Consider the following 18,854-nt stretch of genomic DNA (forward strand, 5'->3'; position numbering starts at 1 on the left):
ACGGACCGGGACCGGTCCGCGCCCGGTGGTTGAGGACCCCTGATTTATACCTTCTCTTGGGCTTTGAATTTGAGCTTCCTGTTCCTGTGGTAAGAGCATGTATCCTATTGGTTGCAGTCAGACTCCCATAGGACTACGCATTCATAACTGAGATTGTCTGTGTCCCAGGCTTGATTGAATCTTGCTGGGTGATGCAATGAAGGACAATTTCCTATTGTGGCTAAATGGCTTTGCCCTGAAAGATAATCCTATCACCCTGGAGCTGAGGTCTTTTGTTTTGTAGATGGACTGCCCCAATCTTTTGTCTTATAGATAAGCTGGCACCAAAATATCTGTTGGGGGCAGGGAGCTGGGGTCTTTTGTTTCTGTTTCCTTTAAGATTTTTATTTCTCTTTTAGGGGAAATATTCTGCCTTTTTAAAATTTCCTAGAATATTTCATTCTTCTAGAAGAGGGGTGGGTGCTAACTTTCTTCAATATTGTATCTGGTCCACAATCCTCTGTGTTCCCCATGAATACAAAAGCTTCCTTGTTAAATTTAATATCCTGGTTCCTTCTGATTTATGTACTTATGGATTACTTTATGGTTGTTGTATTTGTATTTCAATGGTTATGATCAGTGTTTAATGATTGTATAAAGAAGGAAGTTATCTTTACTATCAGGCAGATGGTACAGAATAATAAAAACTAGGAGAAATAGGCTGAAAAATAGCTTCTAGTCCAGGGTAGTAGCTCTTTTGAATTCTGCTGTATCGTGCAGTGTTGGTTCGATGTTGGGGGTTTTCAGTTCAATGTGTGGAGTGTGAAGGATGTGTGTTTGTGTTTATTTTCATGGTCATGATGTGCACTGAAGATGGTGTTTGATTTCATTGTACAAGGTAAGTAAACTAAGTAAGTTAGGAAAGAATGATTAAATTAAATAAACAAATGCACTGGACCTCCAACTTTGGAAGATGGATTAGGTTAGTCTCAGCACAATTCCCTGTGTTTTTTTCTTGCCCTATTCTACTCATCTCAAATTTTTTTAAAAAAATGTTAAAAAGCAGACTTTAAAAATTAAAGTCGATTTTTCTTCTTCTCATGGCTAGGCCAGTTTGTGATATTTAGCTGAAAATCAATTTTTATAGCTTGGATTTTTGGTCAATTCAGTTTCTATAGGATAGCAGTTGATGACTGTTCTCCCAAGATGAAAAAAAACAGCCTTAAACTAGAATATGTGGAAAATAAATGTTGCTATTGAACACATAGGCTGGTTACATTCCCTTCATCAGACATTCATAACATAGATTTGGGAGATAGAATTTTTTTTCTTAAATTTCTTTATGCCATTTCAGAATTATTCAGTGGACTATATTATCTCCTAATTTGCTATCTTATCAATGTGTGTTTATTTTTTTTAAATCAATGGACAAATGCATTTCAGAACATTTTATAGTTAGATAAACTAGTCTTTTTGGACTTTTTCATCATTATATTATGAATTGTTTTCCAATTTCCTAGCAAATCCACATTGACTAAATAGAACTACTATACATAAAAGTTGTGCTATGCACTAGTATGCAGTTTCAGATAATTAGAAATTTCTACAAGAGAATTAGCTAATTTCCCCCCCATCATAATAACCCTTTCATTCTTCTTAATAAAAACCTTTGCATAGTGGGGTTGGTGGTGGCAGTGGAGATGATGATGATGATTTCAATGTAGCAGATATTAAAATATCCATTTTATTTTTAAAAGCAAAGAAATTAAAAACAAAATGTGCAATTAAAATATTTTTGTAATCCAAGAAGAAAGGATAGTCTTTAAAAACTCTGACAGATTGTTCATTTCCAAACTTCATAACCAGGTTGATAGAATTTTTAACAGCTTTTTAGAGGCTTAAATATTATTTTTCTGTGCATTGGGAAGAAATACTATGATAATCATTATACCCCTAGATATTAGGATCATGACTGACAAACAGGTTTGGAACTTAGATACTTTCTTATTATATGTTATCTTTGAACATTTTGTTCCCAGGGAATAAATGAATAACTGTTTTATGTGCAAAGCAATATTTGATACTTTTTCATAAAGTAAATAACAGATATTATATAAAATTCCTTTTCATGAGGATTCCTTGACCTTATAAAAATCAAGGTAAAATCTTGACTTGAATGAAGCTGCCTGTGTGATTATGACATGACACTGAGTAACAAATAACAAACCATTAACAAAATAATGATAAAATATTAAGCAGTAGTGGAACCAACTAAACTCCATCTACATATGATATGACATAATGGAGAAACGTTTTGCAGATGCACAAAACAGAACAAACTATTCCTTCATTTCTAATGAATCTTTGCCATATGATTTTCAGTTTCTTTGGCATATCATTAATTCATCAATCCACTCAGGAAGAAATGTGAAAAGAAAAAAAGAAAGGTTATTTCAAAAGCATATTGCTAGTTCTGATAAAAAATTCCTCATATGTATCTGCAGACAGGAAGAACTGTTTGTCTACTGTTCTCCATGTATAACAAATACATGTTAATTGTATTATTCTCTCTTTGAGCACGTGAGCCGTCGTCCCAGCTCAACTTCGTCGTGCTTGCATGCATGCACCTCCCACTAGCAAGCTGGTCTTCGGATCTCTGCCGCGCAACAGGGGGCATTTGGGCGGTGGGGCGCATGTTTGGGGGATGCACATGGATACATGGGGCAGGGAATATGTGTTGTGGACGTTCACATATTGCATTTTGAAGATGTGCACACACACTTTGGGCTCTCGCTGCCAAAAACTTTAGCCATCACAGTTATATAGCATATCATTTGGCTTAAATGTTCCATCATTTTTTGGCTGATGATCTGCGAGAGATGCATTTAAAGCATAATAACATAATTAGCTCCTATTCGCCCTAGATTATACCTTGAATACAGGTGGTCCTCAATGTACAACCACAATTGAGCCCAAATTTTCTGTTGCTAAATGAAACATTTGCTAAGTGAGTTTTGCCTCATTTTACGACTTTTCTTGCCATAGTTGTGAAGTGAATCAATGCAGTTTTTAAGTTAGTGACGCGGTTGTTAAGTGATTCTGATTTTCCCATTGATTTTGCTTGTCAGAGGGTCACAAAAGGTGGGAATCACTGACCACAGGAAAGCAGTCATAAGTCACATTTTTCAGTGCCCTTGAAACTTTGAACAATCACCAAATGAACTGTTGTAAGTTGAAGACTACCTGTATACTATACATATCTTAGTTCTTCCACTTGTAAATTGGATTCTTACCCTAGCTACCTAGTCAAAACAGTCAGGGAGAGGACTGGAAGATGACTTACATACAATTTATTCTGGGGCTATGGGGAAATGTGAAACTTTTTCTCCAACTCCTTAAGGAATGAGGCCAGCAAAATGGAACTATCATCCTATCTCTGGCTATCCCATTCTCTAACAGGAAGCTAGACTGAACCTTGGTCACCTCCATAGGATCCGGTTGAAGGCTAGAGTCCAACTTGGAGGACTTTATCCAAGAGATGCCTTGCATATGCCTCATAGCAACCCAGCAGGTAACTCTCTAAATCCTCTCTTCCTAGGAGGGCATGGTTGACTTTGAACAATAGGAATTTTCTCTTAGTTTCATTATCAATTATTCTGCAATGATCAATGTTACGTAGTTGATTGCATAAATTTACAGCAGGGGAGAGCCTGTGAATTCTTAAAGGAATGTTACAGGCATTCATTTCTCTTTGTTCCCCTCCAGTTTTCTCCTACCTACTTTCATGAACAACATGAAAAAGAGCAGCTCTGCACCACCTAATTAAGCACAGTTGTTAAATTGTGCTTAATTTGAAACATATTATTTCATGGAAGAAAGGCATCGGTTCAGCTTTCCCTAAAAAAAGAGATTGAGAACATTGTGCCTATCAAGGACAACTAAAATGTATGTTATTGAGATCCCGAAAGTGCTTTGTTAGCTCCCTGTTTTCACACTGCTGCAAAACCAGCCAATTCCGAAAATGTCACCTCTGCCAGTAGCTACAATAAAAGAGATCTTGACACATCTGTTATACAAGCTGCTGTGATGCTTATTATTACAAGCATGATGTTCAGTATATATACCCATAAGCAGTGAACTGTAGGTGGAGAAAAACTGTTTTGAATCTTCTTTTGTTTTGCTTTAAAAAAATAGCTTAAAGTCTATAATAAATGTAATCAGGGAAAAACAATGGCAAAGAATGAAAAGGGAAATTGAATTAATGCAAGAGATTAATTTGTGTTCCAAACTTGGATGCATAATATCAAAATTATACAAACCTGTTATATTTGAAAGGAACAACTGGATACAATTTTTTCCTTCATTCCGTCATTCCGCTGAACATTAATTCCCACAGTACTGTCTTATCTCTAAAGTATAATTGCCATGTGGTATCCTTCTCATCTTCTCTACTACCTCCCCTTATTGGTATCATTATTATGATTGTTATTATTCCCTTGTTTTCAATGTACATTGAAAGCTTCTGCACCAGAGACAAATTTCTTGGCCAATAAAGTATTCTAAAAAAAGGGTTAGATAGCAATTTGTAACCTGCAGCCTATAGATGCTGCTGAAATCTCTCCCTCTCCCCTTCCCTCCCATCCACCCACACAATTATCCATACTGAATATATTAGCATATCACCTGTTCAAATACGAACTGAAACTCTGTGGCAGAAAGTGGAAAAAGTGTAAGGCAATTAGATTTTACAAATTGGGGATGCCATGCTATAGGTTTACATGGATACTAAACATATTAACTAATTAGCTAAAAAGAATAAATCATGTGATTTAAATGTCTCATAAATTGCAAAAAAGAAAAACCAGCTAATTAATGATGTTATGTGTTGGGTTTGGTTATGTATTGTATAAGTAATAGTTTCCAGGGTAGGTTAAATATGGCTTTTGTAACAGAAATATCCATATTTTTCTTTCTCTGGAAAAGCCCAAGCAAAAATACCTTCTTTGAAATTATTATATATTACAAGAAAAATCTCCAATAGTGCCCATAAGATTTTCCCTTTGAATTCACTTTAGGGAAATTATTTTGGCTAAAATTATAACAGGGAAAAAAAGATTTCCCTGTCATTGCTATAGTGCAGGACAGCTGCAACAAGTCTGCTGTGAAATATTGTACAATCAACAGTGAATGTCTCGGCATTTGGATATTAATACAGAATTTTTATTTATTTATTTATTTGATTTGTCAATTGTTTACAAGATAATAGGTATAAGTATATACATAGTTATGAATACATGAAATGGGTACATATAAGAAAAATAAAAGAAACAATAGGACAGGGACGGTAGGCACGTTGGTGCGCTTATGCACGCACCAGGCAACCCCTGGTCTGGACCACAGGGCTTCACCTGAGTACTGGCTGATGCAATCTTCCCAGACCATCTGGTGAGATGGGTAGAGGGCTTTGTTATGTAGAATACTCTGACCCAGGCCTTGATGGCCCACCCATTAACAAAGGTGGGGGTGAGCTTCTGCTTCTGAGGTGAGCTTCTGCTTCTAAGTTTTTACTTCTCTTTTTAGGGGAAATATTCTGCCTTTTTAGTATATCCTAAAACAGGGCTCGCCAACCTTTTGGATCTCAGGGATCACCAAACTCATAATTTTAAATCCTGTGGACCAGATACCCTGGGAAAATCCCCAAAAAAGTCTGCAAGAAAACTCCCCAGCCCGATTTCCTACCGATTGATCATTCTTTATTTGGGATTGCAGGATACCATCTCCAGCTCCGTTCTCAGGGAGAGGGGGGAGAGAGGGAGGGGGAGAGAGAGAGAGAGAGAGAGAGAGACTTTTGGCTTCATGCAAGGAAAGCAGCGGAAGCAGCAGAAGTCTTTCTTTCTCTTCCCCAAACTATGCCAGAATGGCGTAGCCTCTTGGAGGAGGATGCCTTGCAGGGTCCCAAAGTCTCATTTCTGGTGGAGTTTGGGAGAGAGAAAGAAAGACTTTTGCTGCTTTCCTTGCATGCAGCCAAAAGCAGAAGAAGAAAGAAGTGGAAAGCAGCAGCCCAGTGCCCAGGCCAGGCACGTGGGGCAAGTTGCCTCCCTCTGCCCTTTCCCCCCTCCCCTCACTACCTTGTGTTGTTCGCAATGCAAGCGATGAAAGCCGTGTGTTCCTGTGGGCCATGTGGGTGGCGCAGCCTTGTGTTTCCACACAGCCTGGATTAGTTGCTTTGGGAGGTGCTTTGGAGGTGACATTTCTCTATGGACCACCAAAATTTTCTCACAGACCACCAGTGGTCCCCCAGCCCACTGGTTGGCGACCACTGTCATAAAATAGTTCATTTTCCTAGGAGAGGGGTGGGTTTTAACTTCCAACAAGGCAACTGCTGAAGAATCTAATATAAATTTCAGCAACTGAAGTATTTATTTAGTAGTTTTTTCCCCAGACATTATGCAATACAAAATTATTTAGTTTCTTTCTTACAGCATTCCTGTGATTGGGTAGGTGAGTTTTTCACTGATAACAAAATAGTTGGTAGGTGACTTTTTGCATAACTATCTTCTTAATCCTAATTAGGCTGGAACTTTATAAGTAGGAATGTGGTCCAACTAATTTTTTTATTCAATTCAAAAAGTTGATTTGTGCAATCATTTTATTCAATTTAGCAAAAATCCATTGACCCTTTGAGCTGACTCGATGTGATTTAACGTGTTGCATTTATTGAGTGGTTCATTTCTAAACTTTGATTTAAAGGGGTAAATTAATCACACTGCTTTTGAATCAATCCTGAATCCAAAATTCACCACAGACCTAGGTACTAAACAACATTTAAAAATGCAAACTCAATTTCCATATGAATCTCGCTGCAGTACCTGAAGTGGGACAGAACAACTCTTCCACTTCAAAGCAACATGATGGTTTAAATGGGTTCAGGGTAGGCTACTTAGTCTAGACATCTACCTCCCAGTTTTTGTCAACTGAAGCAGGGTTGTTGTTTTTTTCCATTTTGCAATTGCACCTTTAAAAACTTGAAGAGAAGGACTGGCCTGATCTTCTATTAGAAACATTACACTGCTGGCCTGGAGAGAACCGTGAACCTCCTAGGCATTTTTAAATTCTATTGAGACTATTGCATTATTCAGCTTTTCACTGTGACCTTGTGGCTAGGTGACCCCATGAAGGATTGCATGCTGCATCACAGAAGAATACAGAGTGTGCAGGTTTAAGGGAAGGGAAGGTGGGTAAGAGATCCCTGCTTTTTAGAACAAGAGAAAATGAAGCAAGCAAAAGAAGAAAGGCTGTATTAAGCATCTGGAAAATTACTGCAGCCTCTCAGCTTCAACTGCTTGCTACCTAGGATGAGTCATCTACTGGTTGCTGAGGCAACAGCAATTTTCCTCTTGCTGCTGATCAATTTTGTCTGCCCAAAGGTCCTATAAAACTGTGAGCTGGGTAGATAATGCAGCCAAGTCAGAGAACTCCTACCAAGCATTTAAAACTTGCCAGGCTGGCTGTGGGCTGCTTTCTTTTCTTTTGATTAAGACTGCAACAGGCCCATTCAGTCTACACGTGCTGTTATGATGTAATCACTACTGGATTTAACAACTCCTGGATGCCAGTCCCATAAATGTAGATTCGCATCTCATCATAAAAGAGAAGGAAGGAAGGAAGGAAGGAAGGAAGGAAGGAAGGAAGGAAGGAAGGAAGGAAGGAAGGAAGGGGAGGGAGGGAGGGAATGAAACTGTACACCATAGGGCAATAGGTTTTGAACCAAAGTACCTCAAATAGGCTAACTTACAGAATGGGTCCAAAATCCAAGGAAGTGGGGCAGGGATTTCAAAACTGAATGAAATATAAGACAAATTGCATTGAATATTTTGACAGACAAGGTTCCAGATTTTTCTTAAGTTACATTCCGACTATTGTAAGATTTTGGCTGAAATCTCTTGGTAGCAACAATATAATTAAGAAATCCATCAATTCTCAATAATCTTTGGAAAGCTTTACTGCAGATAGATTTAATGCCATACAGTAAGTATGAAGACATGCTGTTTCTTTAGATTTGGATACATGCATATTTATCTGCAGCTATACCAGGCAGAGCACAATTTGGCATATACAATATGGGCCAATCCAGAAATGTATGTTAACATAAACATATAAACTGATATGGGGAGAAAAAAATCAATGAAGATGTAGGAAGAAGCAGCAAAACCTAGTCCTCTTGTGTACATCACCTTTCCAGGTGGTTGTTGTTGTTATTTACCTTCTGATGATAAGTCAATTTTAAAAACAAAATGTTTAAATCCAATGTTCACTCAGAAACTTTGGTGAATATAACAGACATTCATTCTATCCAGAACAATTCCAGAAAGGCAACAGGCATCAAGAGAAAATGGAAACATGGAAACTTAGCAGACATGGAAATTTAGCTTTATTTGAATTGATCAAATGTCTCTTCACACCACTCTTTAAAGATAAGCACAACATATTGAGCTAAAATAATAGTGAGAAAAGAAGTCATCTGATTACTATGATTAACAGAATATACCCACCAAAATGAGGCCCACCACTCTTCATAATATGGCAGTCCAATCTCTTCTTGAAAGTCTCAAGTAATGGCGCTTCCACAACTTCTGAGGGCAAGCTGTTCCATTGGTTGATTGTTCTCCCTGTCAGAAAGTTTCTCCTTGTTTCCAGGTTAAATCTCTCCTTGTTCAGTTTCCATCCATTGTTCCTTGTCTGGCCTACAGGAGCTTTAGAAAATAGCTTGACCCCTTCCTCCCTGTGGCAGCCCCTCAAATATTGGAAGACCGTTATCATGTCTCCCCTGGTCCTTGTCTTTACTAGACTAACCAAGCCCAGTTCCTGCAACCGTTCGTTGTATGTTTTAGCCTCCAGTCCCCTACTCATCCTGTTTGTTCTTCTCTGTACTTTTTCTAGAGTCTCAACATCTTTTTTATAAGGTGGTGAACAAAACTGGATGCAGTACTCTAGGTGTGGTCTTACTAAGGCTTTATAGAGTGGTATTAGTACTTCCCTTGATCTTGACTGCATCCCTCTGTTAATACAACTTAGGATTGCATTAGCTTTTTTGGCGGCGGCTGCACACTGCTGGCTCATATTTAGCTGGTTGTCCATTAAGACTCCAATATCCTCTCACAGTTACTGCTATTGAGCCTGGTTTCACCCAGTCTATATGTGTACTTTTGATTTTTCTTGCCTAAGTGTAGGACTTTACTTTTCTCTACATTGAATGTCATTTTGTTAGATATGGCCCAGTGTTCTAGTCTGTCAAGATCCATCTGGATCTTGAGCCTATCTTCTTGGGCGTTAGCTATTCCTGCCAGCTTAGTATGATCTGCAAATTTGGTAAGTTCCCCTTCTATTCTATTTTTCCTTTTTTATGGCCTCCCTCATAACATTTTGGAGAATATTAGCAAACTACTTTCCTAATGCTCCATGGCAAATGTATGAAATCTGAGCTGAATTGTGCACTCAGTGTTAATGCATTTTGTTTAACTATGATTAAGCAATCATCTTTTCTAGTCTGCTTCATCCACTTTTGTATGTCCTTTATCCACCAATATAAATTCATAAGAGCAATTCAGTCATAAGAAGTATTTTGTTTTCCTTCCGTATGCAAATGTGAAACCAACTATTTCTAAATCAGTTCCAAATTAGAAGGTACACCATCTGCAATGAAACCATTATATATTTGCAGATATGTTGGACTTTAACTCCAACAATCCTGAATTATTGGAGTTTATGAAGTTTGAATTACAACATTTGAAAACTATCCGGTTAGGGAAAATTGCACAATGACATGATAATGCAACTAGTTATACTTGCTGGGGAGGGGCAGATTTCACCCTATTGAACGGAATCAAAAGACCTTTGCAATTCCAAACACTGTTTTTTTGAAAAAGTCAACCAGATGCCTTCAAAAAGCCTTCAAGGTAAGTTAGTCTCCTTACTCTACCACTGTTTTCCTGCAATTAGTAATATCACTGGCCAATAACGTCTGCCCATGTGGGGTTAAGGATTTCAGGGGCCCCCTCTATCTTATTTATTTATTTATTTATTTATTTATTTATTTATTTATTTGTCAAGCGATTATAAGGTAACAGGTATAAGTATAAACATAGTTATGAATACATGAAATGGATACATATAAGAAAAATAAATAGAAACAATAAGACAGGGACGGTAGGCACGTTGGTGCACTTATGCACGTCCCCTACAGACCTTTTAGGAAAGGGTCAATAGTAGACAGTCTAAGATTAAAGTTTTTGGGGTTTCTCCTGTTTTGGATACAAACTCAAAGATAGAGTAGAAAAATTCCATGCAGGTAACTTGACTATAAACTAAGTGTCATGAACAAAAATCAAATCAAAATAAATATCAGGAATTGATTGATATGCTAGTGCTAAACATATTCACTTATTGGAATATAATGGAACTGCCTTTCAAGTCCATCTAAATCTCTCTCAGAATTATATGTTTGCACACATATGTACACACATATATACATGCTAACCTATGTTTAGTGCACTGGAATTTTATAGCATTCTTTTGCTGACTATAATATAAAACTATAGTTATCAGCCTAAACATTCCACCCTCTTCCTTAAGTACCCATATACGGTATACATTTGATTAAGAAAATAATGGAATTAAACTGCCTGAATCATATTTCACATCTATTCTTGCCAAACCAACAGCCTCACATGAATGTCTCTCAGTTTTGTTATTGCCAGAATGATCTCCTTTCCTCATCAACCAGAGTGTGAGTCATTAAACTGCCACCTGTCACCATCTGCTGGAGTGTAACAAGAAAAAAAAATGCATGAAAACATTCAAAATGTGGTGGAAATTTCAAGAAGCAAGGACTAAAGATTTTGTTTTGGATGATGTGGGTGTTATCTTTTAAACTTCATGTTTAGTTTCTGCTTCAAGTCAATGTTCAAAATGAAGGAGCTGAAACCAAGGAAATATTGATTCTCTGACATTGTAGAGACTTGGAGGACTTCAGTTGATGGAGAGTCTACATTACAGAAACAACTGGCTGGATATCTGGAGGTATTAAAGATTTTTTTTTCATAGGTCCTTCATTCCTTTTGGGTTTTCCACCCTCTACCTTTGAACAGTTGGTTCCCACTTACTGAGCATCTTCAAGATTTCAACTTTAGGAAACATTTTCCACTTACTTTATTTACCTTAAAAAGTAGGATGAAAATTTGCTGATGTCTCCAAACAAAGGCTGAATGTGTTTTGGGGGTGGCTGTTATGTCTTGGCTACCTAAGGACATGGGAAGTAAGGATTGCTAATAGCATGTTTTCCATGTAACACTAGTCAATGTTGGGAAAGATCCTCTGCTTTGTGAGGTTCTGCAGGATACAGTACTTGTTCACTCCTTTTTAACTTATTTATATGAAGCCACAGGGTGACATCAATTTTGCCATGAGATGACATATCGTTAATATGCTAATGATACTCTATTTTGTCTCCACCACAGTGAATGCTGTTTCCAAAGTCTGGAGACAATCAGGTTGTGCATAGACTTTAACTGAACCTGAGTTGAGTTTTGTGTTGTGTGCCAGTTATTAGCATTTCTAGTCCAGGAGGCTCTGCTCAGTCATTCATGCCCCGATCACCTCTTGAATGGATTATTGTAATGCACTCTACATGGGAGTCAGCCAAAAGCTGCAGCTAGTACAAAATATACAGGCAGTTATGTGCACTCCTCAATCTGTGAATTGTATTGGTTGCCAGCATGCTTCCAGTTTTAACTCAAGGTGCTGGAAATGACCAAACCTACATGACATGGGACTGGGTTCTTTGAAGTAGTGCCTCTTCCCAGTTATATCAGGCCCAGCAGGAGAAGAATGTTACAGGCCCTGTCTATGAAAGAGTGTCATCTGGCAGGATCCAAGAGGAGGCTCTTTTCTGCTGTGGCACTCCCAGAACCTAGAATGAACTCAAACGTTTTGGCTTTTAGGATCCAACAATGGTGGGAAGCTTTTACAGTATCTGTGTTGAGCTGATGGATTCTGCCTCTGGCCATGATTATTTTTGTTTGAAATGAATGATAGTTTTATGTTTTTTTATGTCGGTTTTTTAACCTGGCTTTTATTGAATTGTTGTTTTTACTTAATCTGAATGACCCAGAATCACTTGCATGATTACATGCAATCATGCAAGTCAAATTAATAATGTTATTATTAATAACATTATTAATGTATTGCTAGATATTTATTATGGAAGAGAAAAAAATAATTCCATCTAGGTTCTGTGACAAAAATTTATAAGGGACAAGACTATAGCTATTGTACTGGGTAGTATTTTTCATATGTATGATAGCTCAATAACTACTAAAACTCTCATGTCTCTTTGATTAGTTGTAACCTTCAATTGGATGAAACTATGCATCATAAGGCATCAATTTTTAACTCAACATACCTCAGATGGGTTTACTTACAGAATGTGAATGAAATCTGCAATACATGTTTTCCATTGGATTGAATTTGGCAAAGTTATGGCTGCTTCAATGGTGCCATGTTTCCTACTGGTGATTACTGTGCTACTCCAATAAGCCAAGATCATGTGATTATCATTTCCATTGTTCCCTGCCAGTTTCCTACAAGGAATGTCAATGGAGAAACCAGCAGGAAATCAAAAGTCATTCCCATTTCCATTGCTTTTGCCCACTGTGTTCATTCTGTTTGTCTGATTAGGTAAAGAAATGTCTCTGAAATGATGACCCAATGGAGCATGGGTTGTCTAGTAGCTTTTTAAAAGACCCTCACAGCACATATTTGTCTGCATATTTTTAAATGCTGGCTTGAACTGTTAATTTTTATTATTAATCCCAGTTATTTTACTTGTTTCATTGTTCTAATTGATAACCGAACTGTGCTAATTTATTTTTTATTGGGAAGCACTGAGAAGCATCAGTGATCAATAAAATATCTGACATCAGTATGTCAAGGAAAATAAACTGAACAGAACTGAATCATTCTTAATTAGTTGAATTAAATAAACATCTTTTATTAGTTGTGTCCACATGAATTCAAAAGAAGGCAGGTAGTGGTAAATTACCATTTTGCACCAAGCAGGACATTTCTTTTTATATCACACTGATATATCATTTTTCTAGGGGAATGTAAGTCTACATTTTAGAATAATGTATTGCATTCATAGTAAAAGGCATTAGACATAACAGTTTTTCAGCTGTGATATAGTAATTCTTTAGCATTGGGACTGGTCTGATTTTGCTCGATCTCCTCCTCCTCTTCCTCCTCCTCCCCCCCTATTCTCAGCCAAATAATAGTGCCCCCTCCCCCAATCTACCTACTAACTGTTCGTGTGAGTTTACCCATTTTCCTCTAAAAACATACAAGGAAATAAGGTTGCTAAAGTGAAGATAATCAGATTGCAATTCTCAGTTGTTCCATTTCTTTAGTGCAGGAATCTCTCTGGACAGTGATGAGTCATACATTAGCAGTGCAGACTGCGCAAGCAAAGCATCGGCCATTATTCTCTCCACATATTTTCTGTTCAAATTATCCAATGCAGTCTTGTTGGAAGCATGGCAGATCTACAGCAAGACCATTTTGCCCACCTGCCCTTCCAAAGGTGATTTATTTAAAGAAGCAAAATTTCTTCCAGATCTCTTGTTTTTGCACACAGAATTATATATTGAGAGAGAGAAATTGAAAGAAATCGACAACAATATAGAAATACTAAGTAGACCATTTGTGGCTGGCATCCAAACTAAATACTGTATATGTGTGTGTATAAAGAATTGAGTTTGATATAGATAGCCAAAAGGTCTTTTGATCAGTACTAGAAATCAACTGATGGATGATTCATAACTGGCTTGCTGAAAAACATCAGCTATCAGACATTTGTGATGCAGCTGAGATTATCAGGTGCCGCATGGGCAAACTCACAATCAAGACTTTCATATTTCCATCTGGGCAACCTACTTTCCCCCAGAATTATTTATTTATTCATGGCAAATTTTAATTTTAAAATAATTTAATAAACTGTGGGGTACAACATTAAATGAATCATAATATTTTCTAGGTTGTTTTGTCTTTTGCACCTGAATGGAGATTCACTAAAAAAAAAAAAAAAAGTTGAAAACCTACAGTGTAGCAGGAAATGAACGGGGGCAGGCAGTGTAAACCTGTGACCCTTTTCTCCATGTTGGTGCATGAGAGAGTCAGAGGAGGAGGACCTGGCCTTCTGCTAGACATTTTTTTAACCCTGAAAGAAAGGCTAACAAAATTTTGAGGTTGATGTTGCTTTTTAACATTCTCAGAATGCCCACACATATACGCTTTCCATTCCCTCCTTCTTCCTCTTCAATCTTCCTTCAAACTCCTTCATCACGAGAGGCTCCTATATTCAACTGTCATCTTTCCAGATTGTGGGTGGTCTCATCTTACAATGTTATAAGTAATGTGTCACATTTCCATTAGGTTACTCAGAGTAGTTAACATGAAAGGAAACCGCCTTTTTGTGTAGAGAGCAAATTACACACTGTAAACCTCAATAAAGACACTGATAATAAAATTGATGTGTGGTTTAAACATGCTTTGTAATTAGAGATTAGTGAATCCGTCGGTACATCTGTCTTTCAATTTCTCATTCTTGCAAATATGTCAAGTCTGATTTCTTGAAATTTTATTTTAATATTGTGCCAAAATTTGCATTTTACTGTATCCCCAAATACATTAAAGCCATTTTTTCTTAAGATGTTTAGAGTGTATACATATCCTACTTGTATTCTAGAAAAAGCAAGATAGTTCTGAGCATATATAACATTTTCTTGTCCTGAGCAGAGTCCAAAATCATTTTTGTAATAAAGATTTTTAATATTGCTGGCAGCTGTTTATATACAGACAGAGGCTTAATTTTATCATCTCATACAGTGTTAAATATGGTATTGTACTTGCCTTAAATATCACACAACACAAGCATTAAAGATATCAAGAAATGTTTATCCAGAAGTAAATTCCAATTGGTTTAAAACATCAGAGCTCTTTTATTTGGAATCAACCTTTATTTAACCATTTCCTGTTATGCCATGGCCCAGAGTTAGGATACTTTCTGTTTCTCTAGCAGCCACAATCCCTTTGATAGCATATTCTTCCTTGAACTTAGAGCAGGATTAGCTGATTATATGTTTCTTTTACTTATTTAATTTGCATTAATAAAAGCCAATAATATAATATATACTCTTGTTATTTCTATAGTCTGCTGTCTGTCTGTGTGTCTATATCTCATAGTTAAGGAGTTTATTTGCTTGTTGGATGGAGTTGCAAAATACATGTTATTATAATTGTAGAGTACAACAAATGTCTACTTAGGAATGGCTATTAGATTTGGACTGCAATATTCCAAGTGATCAGTAGGTGATGGCCAAAAGATGGACTGCAGTATTTCTTTGTTTCTATCTGGTGGTTCTTTTAAGATCTTTCAGCTCTGATTTATTGACCATTGATTATACTGCTGTGTTCTCACTTTGCTGGTGCATAGTTCATACAATGGTTTCATCCTTGCTAACCACCTATTAGAATTAATGATGTGCGAATCCAAAGAGATACTGCATGCTTTAATTGGTACCTCAAGGTTTTGAGGAAAAGCATAACGTTTTAGACTTAATGATTTTATTTGTGATATCAAATTATTGTTGATTAACCTGAATTGCCACATATTGTGTGGGTAGAGGATGGAGGGGAGTGAGAAGATTGATCTCCAGACATATTGTCCTGATACTCACAATGTGTCTCCAAGTTAAATTTTAATCTAAAGGAGATATCCTGCACTAGAAGCTATGTTATTGGATTCTCCACGGAAGAATGATACAAATTTCAGAGAAAATGGGCCCCATGTAATTGACCTAAGAAGTATAACATTCTCACATAAAAGTGGGCATAAGCGGACGGGTTGAGCAAGATGCAAGACTCTGGGCATTTTATAATTGTGCAACAAGGGAGATGGCAGTATAGAATCATTCTCCATCTGATGATGATGATGATGATGATGATGATGATGATGATGATGATGATGATGATGATGATGATGATGATATGATGCCCATTCAGTCATGTCCAACTCTTGGAAATTCTATGGGCCAGGTCTTTTCACGTCTTCTGATCTTGCACTACTTCTTCGAGTTATTCTACGCTCTAGCTCAGTGGTTCCCACAGTGGGTGCTACCACCCCCTGGGGGTGGTGGGATGCCTTAGGGGGCACTAAGAGGAAAGGGGGGCATCAGGGGGTGCTAACAGGTGGCAGGGGGCGCTGGAGTGGGCCCATTGCAGAGCGCAATTCAGGGATGGGATTCTACCAGTTCACTACCGTTCCTGGTAGTTTGGAGAACTGGTAAAATGGGTCCCTGGCTGGCCCTGCACCTCTCAGCCTGGTCCTCTGTTCCCTGCCCAGTCAGTCCTTATTGCACATGCACAACGTCGCGTGCATGCGCAACTATCCCTGACAACCACAGCGGCATGTTGGAGAAGCTGAGCAAGCAAAGCCAGAGGTCAGTAATTTTCACTGCAAAAATCATCCAGACGCCATGTGTTTTTTTCAGTGCAGCTGGAGTCCAGCCGCACCGGAAAAATCACATGGCATCTGGACATCTTTTGCAGTGAAAATTTCTGACCTCCAACTTTGCTCTGTTTCTCCAACATGCTACCACTGCCGCATTCTAGGCACTGGCCATACAGGCTCACCCCATTGACTGCTGCACCACTCTACTCGGACTTGCTTGGGCAAGTCCCTCCGGTGCAGCGGGCTCAATGGGGTGGACCTGCGGGGTCAGCACCTAGAATATGTCTGCAGCGGCGAATCGGAGAAGGAGAGCAAAGCTGGAGGTCAGTAATTTTTGCTGCAAAAATCCTCCAGCTGCATGTTTTTTTTTTGGTGCAGCTGCAGTCTAGCCGCACTGAAAAAAATACGTGGTGGCTGCAGGCATTAGTGACAAGGGTGATGTGGGCTGGCGGGAAGCCCAGCGACAACAATGGCTCAGCCCTGGCCTGCCTTCCCTGGCAGCCAGCTGCGGGAAGAAGTAAAGTCATGGCTGTGGGACGACAAAAGAGGCAGTCGTGGGGGAGGAAATGGGGAGATTAAGGACTGGGGCCTCTGAAAGTGGAAACAGGGTGATGCAGGATTAGCCCAGGCCTTTGACACATTAGGCCACACCTACCTGGGCAGAAAATAGGTAGGTAGGTTAAGGAAGGGATAGAGAGAGAGGGAAAGAGAGAAGGGGGAAAGAGAGAAAGAGAGAGAGAAAGAGAGAGAAAAGAAAGAGAGAAAACAAGAGAAAAGAAAGAGAGAGCGAGAAAGAGAGAGAAAGAGAGAGAGGAAAAGAGAGGGAAAGAGAGAGGGGAAGAGAAAAGGAATAGACAAGAAAATAAAGAAAGAAAAAGGGAGAGAGAAAAGAAGAGAACGAAAGAAAAGGGATAGACAAAGAAAGGAGGGATGGAAGGAAGGGACAGAAAGAAAGAGAGAGAGGGAAGAGAGAGAGAGAGAAAGAGGGAATGAGAAAGAAAGAAAGAAAGAAAGAAAGAAAGAAAGAAAGAAAGAAAGAAAGAAAGAAAGAAAGAAAGAAAGAAGGAGGGAGGGAGGAGAAAGTGAATGGGATATGGAGGGAGGGAGGGAGGGAGAGAGAGAGAAAAAGAGAGAGAAGGAAGGGACAGGAAAGAAAAGAAAGAGAAAAGGGAAAGAAAAAGGGAGAGAAAAAGGAAGAAAAAGGATAGACAAAGAAGAGGGGCGATGGAAGTAAGGGACAGAAAGAAAAGAAAGAAAGAAAGAAAGAAAGAAAGAAAGAAAGAAAGAAAGAAAGAAAGAAAGAAAGAAAGAAAGAAAGAAAAAAGGAAGGAAGGAAGGAAGGAAGGAAGGAAGAAAGAAAGAAAGAAAGAAAGAAAGAAAGAAAGAAAGAAAGAAAGGAAGGAAGGAAGGAAGGAAGGAAGGAAGAAAAGAAAGAAAGAAAGAAAGAAAGAAAGAAAGAAAGAAAGAAAGAAAGAAAGAAAGAAAGAAAGAAAGAAAGAAAGAAAGGGAGAGGGAGGGAGGGAGGAGGAGAAAGTGAATGAGGTATCTAGTCCAACCACCTGCTCCAGCAGGGTTAGAAGGGAGTGTGTGTCAGGTCAAGTAGCTCTGGGGAAGTCAGTCATAAATTAGAACACTTACTAAGCAACTGGCCATTAAGCGAGGACCACTTATATTTGGTTTGCCAGTCACATGGCCACCTGGCCATGCCCATCCAGTCTCATGATGAAACCACACCCATCCAGTCATGTGACCACCAAGCCACGCCCAGCCAGCAAGCCATGCCCACCCAGTCACATGACCACTAAGCCACGCCTACAAATTAGGCCATGCCCACAGAACCAGTTGTTAAGAAATTTGAATTCCACCCCTGGATGGGGGGGGCACTGAGGATGAGTTTGTAGCACCAAGGGGGTGGTGGACTGAAAAAGTTTGGGAACCACTGCTCTAGCTGATGTCAGCTTTGATGGTGTCTAGCCACCATGTTCGTTGCTGGCCTGGTTTCCTTTTACCATTCACTCTTCCAAACAAATTGCTTTATCCAGTGAATTCTCCCATATGACATGGCCAAAGGAAATGAGACACCATATTTTTTTAATCCACTATATTTCATTATCTTTAATCTAAATGTCTTCCACCTTTAATCCTATACAGTATTGAACTTTTTGTTCTGACCTCTTTTCCTCGATTCCAACCACTTGTACATTTTGTTCCAGACTTCATAGTATTCTGACTCATCCTTATCTTTAATCTCTAATGTTAATCTGTCCATTTCTACACAGACCAATTTTTTTTATTTCACTTTCAGCAGAGA

At 38.4% G+C, this 18,854-nt stretch overlaps 1 long non-coding RNA gene across 1 annotated transcript; it reads left to right on the forward strand.

Moving 5' to 3' along the window:
* The first annotated feature begins 644 nt into the window (after positions 1-644).
* LOC148130432 (uncharacterized) lies at positions 645-16,013 on the forward strand. The gene is made up of 3 exons (XR_015749789.1): positions 645-877; positions 3,439-3,550; positions 10,722-16,013. It is a non-coding gene; the product is annotated as an uncharacterized LOC148130432 (long non-coding RNA).
* The last annotated feature ends 2,841 nt before the right edge of the window (positions 16,014-18,854 follow it).

The sequence above is a fragment of the Notechis scutatus genome, chromosome 5, assembly GCF_049901735.1.
Source record: "Notechis scutatus isolate UNSWTSFEM ecotype Mainland chromosome 5, rNotScu1.2, whole genome shotgun sequence".
In the NCBI taxonomy this organism is placed as follows: domain Eukaryota; kingdom Metazoa; phylum Chordata; class Lepidosauria; order Squamata; family Elapidae; genus Notechis; species Notechis scutatus.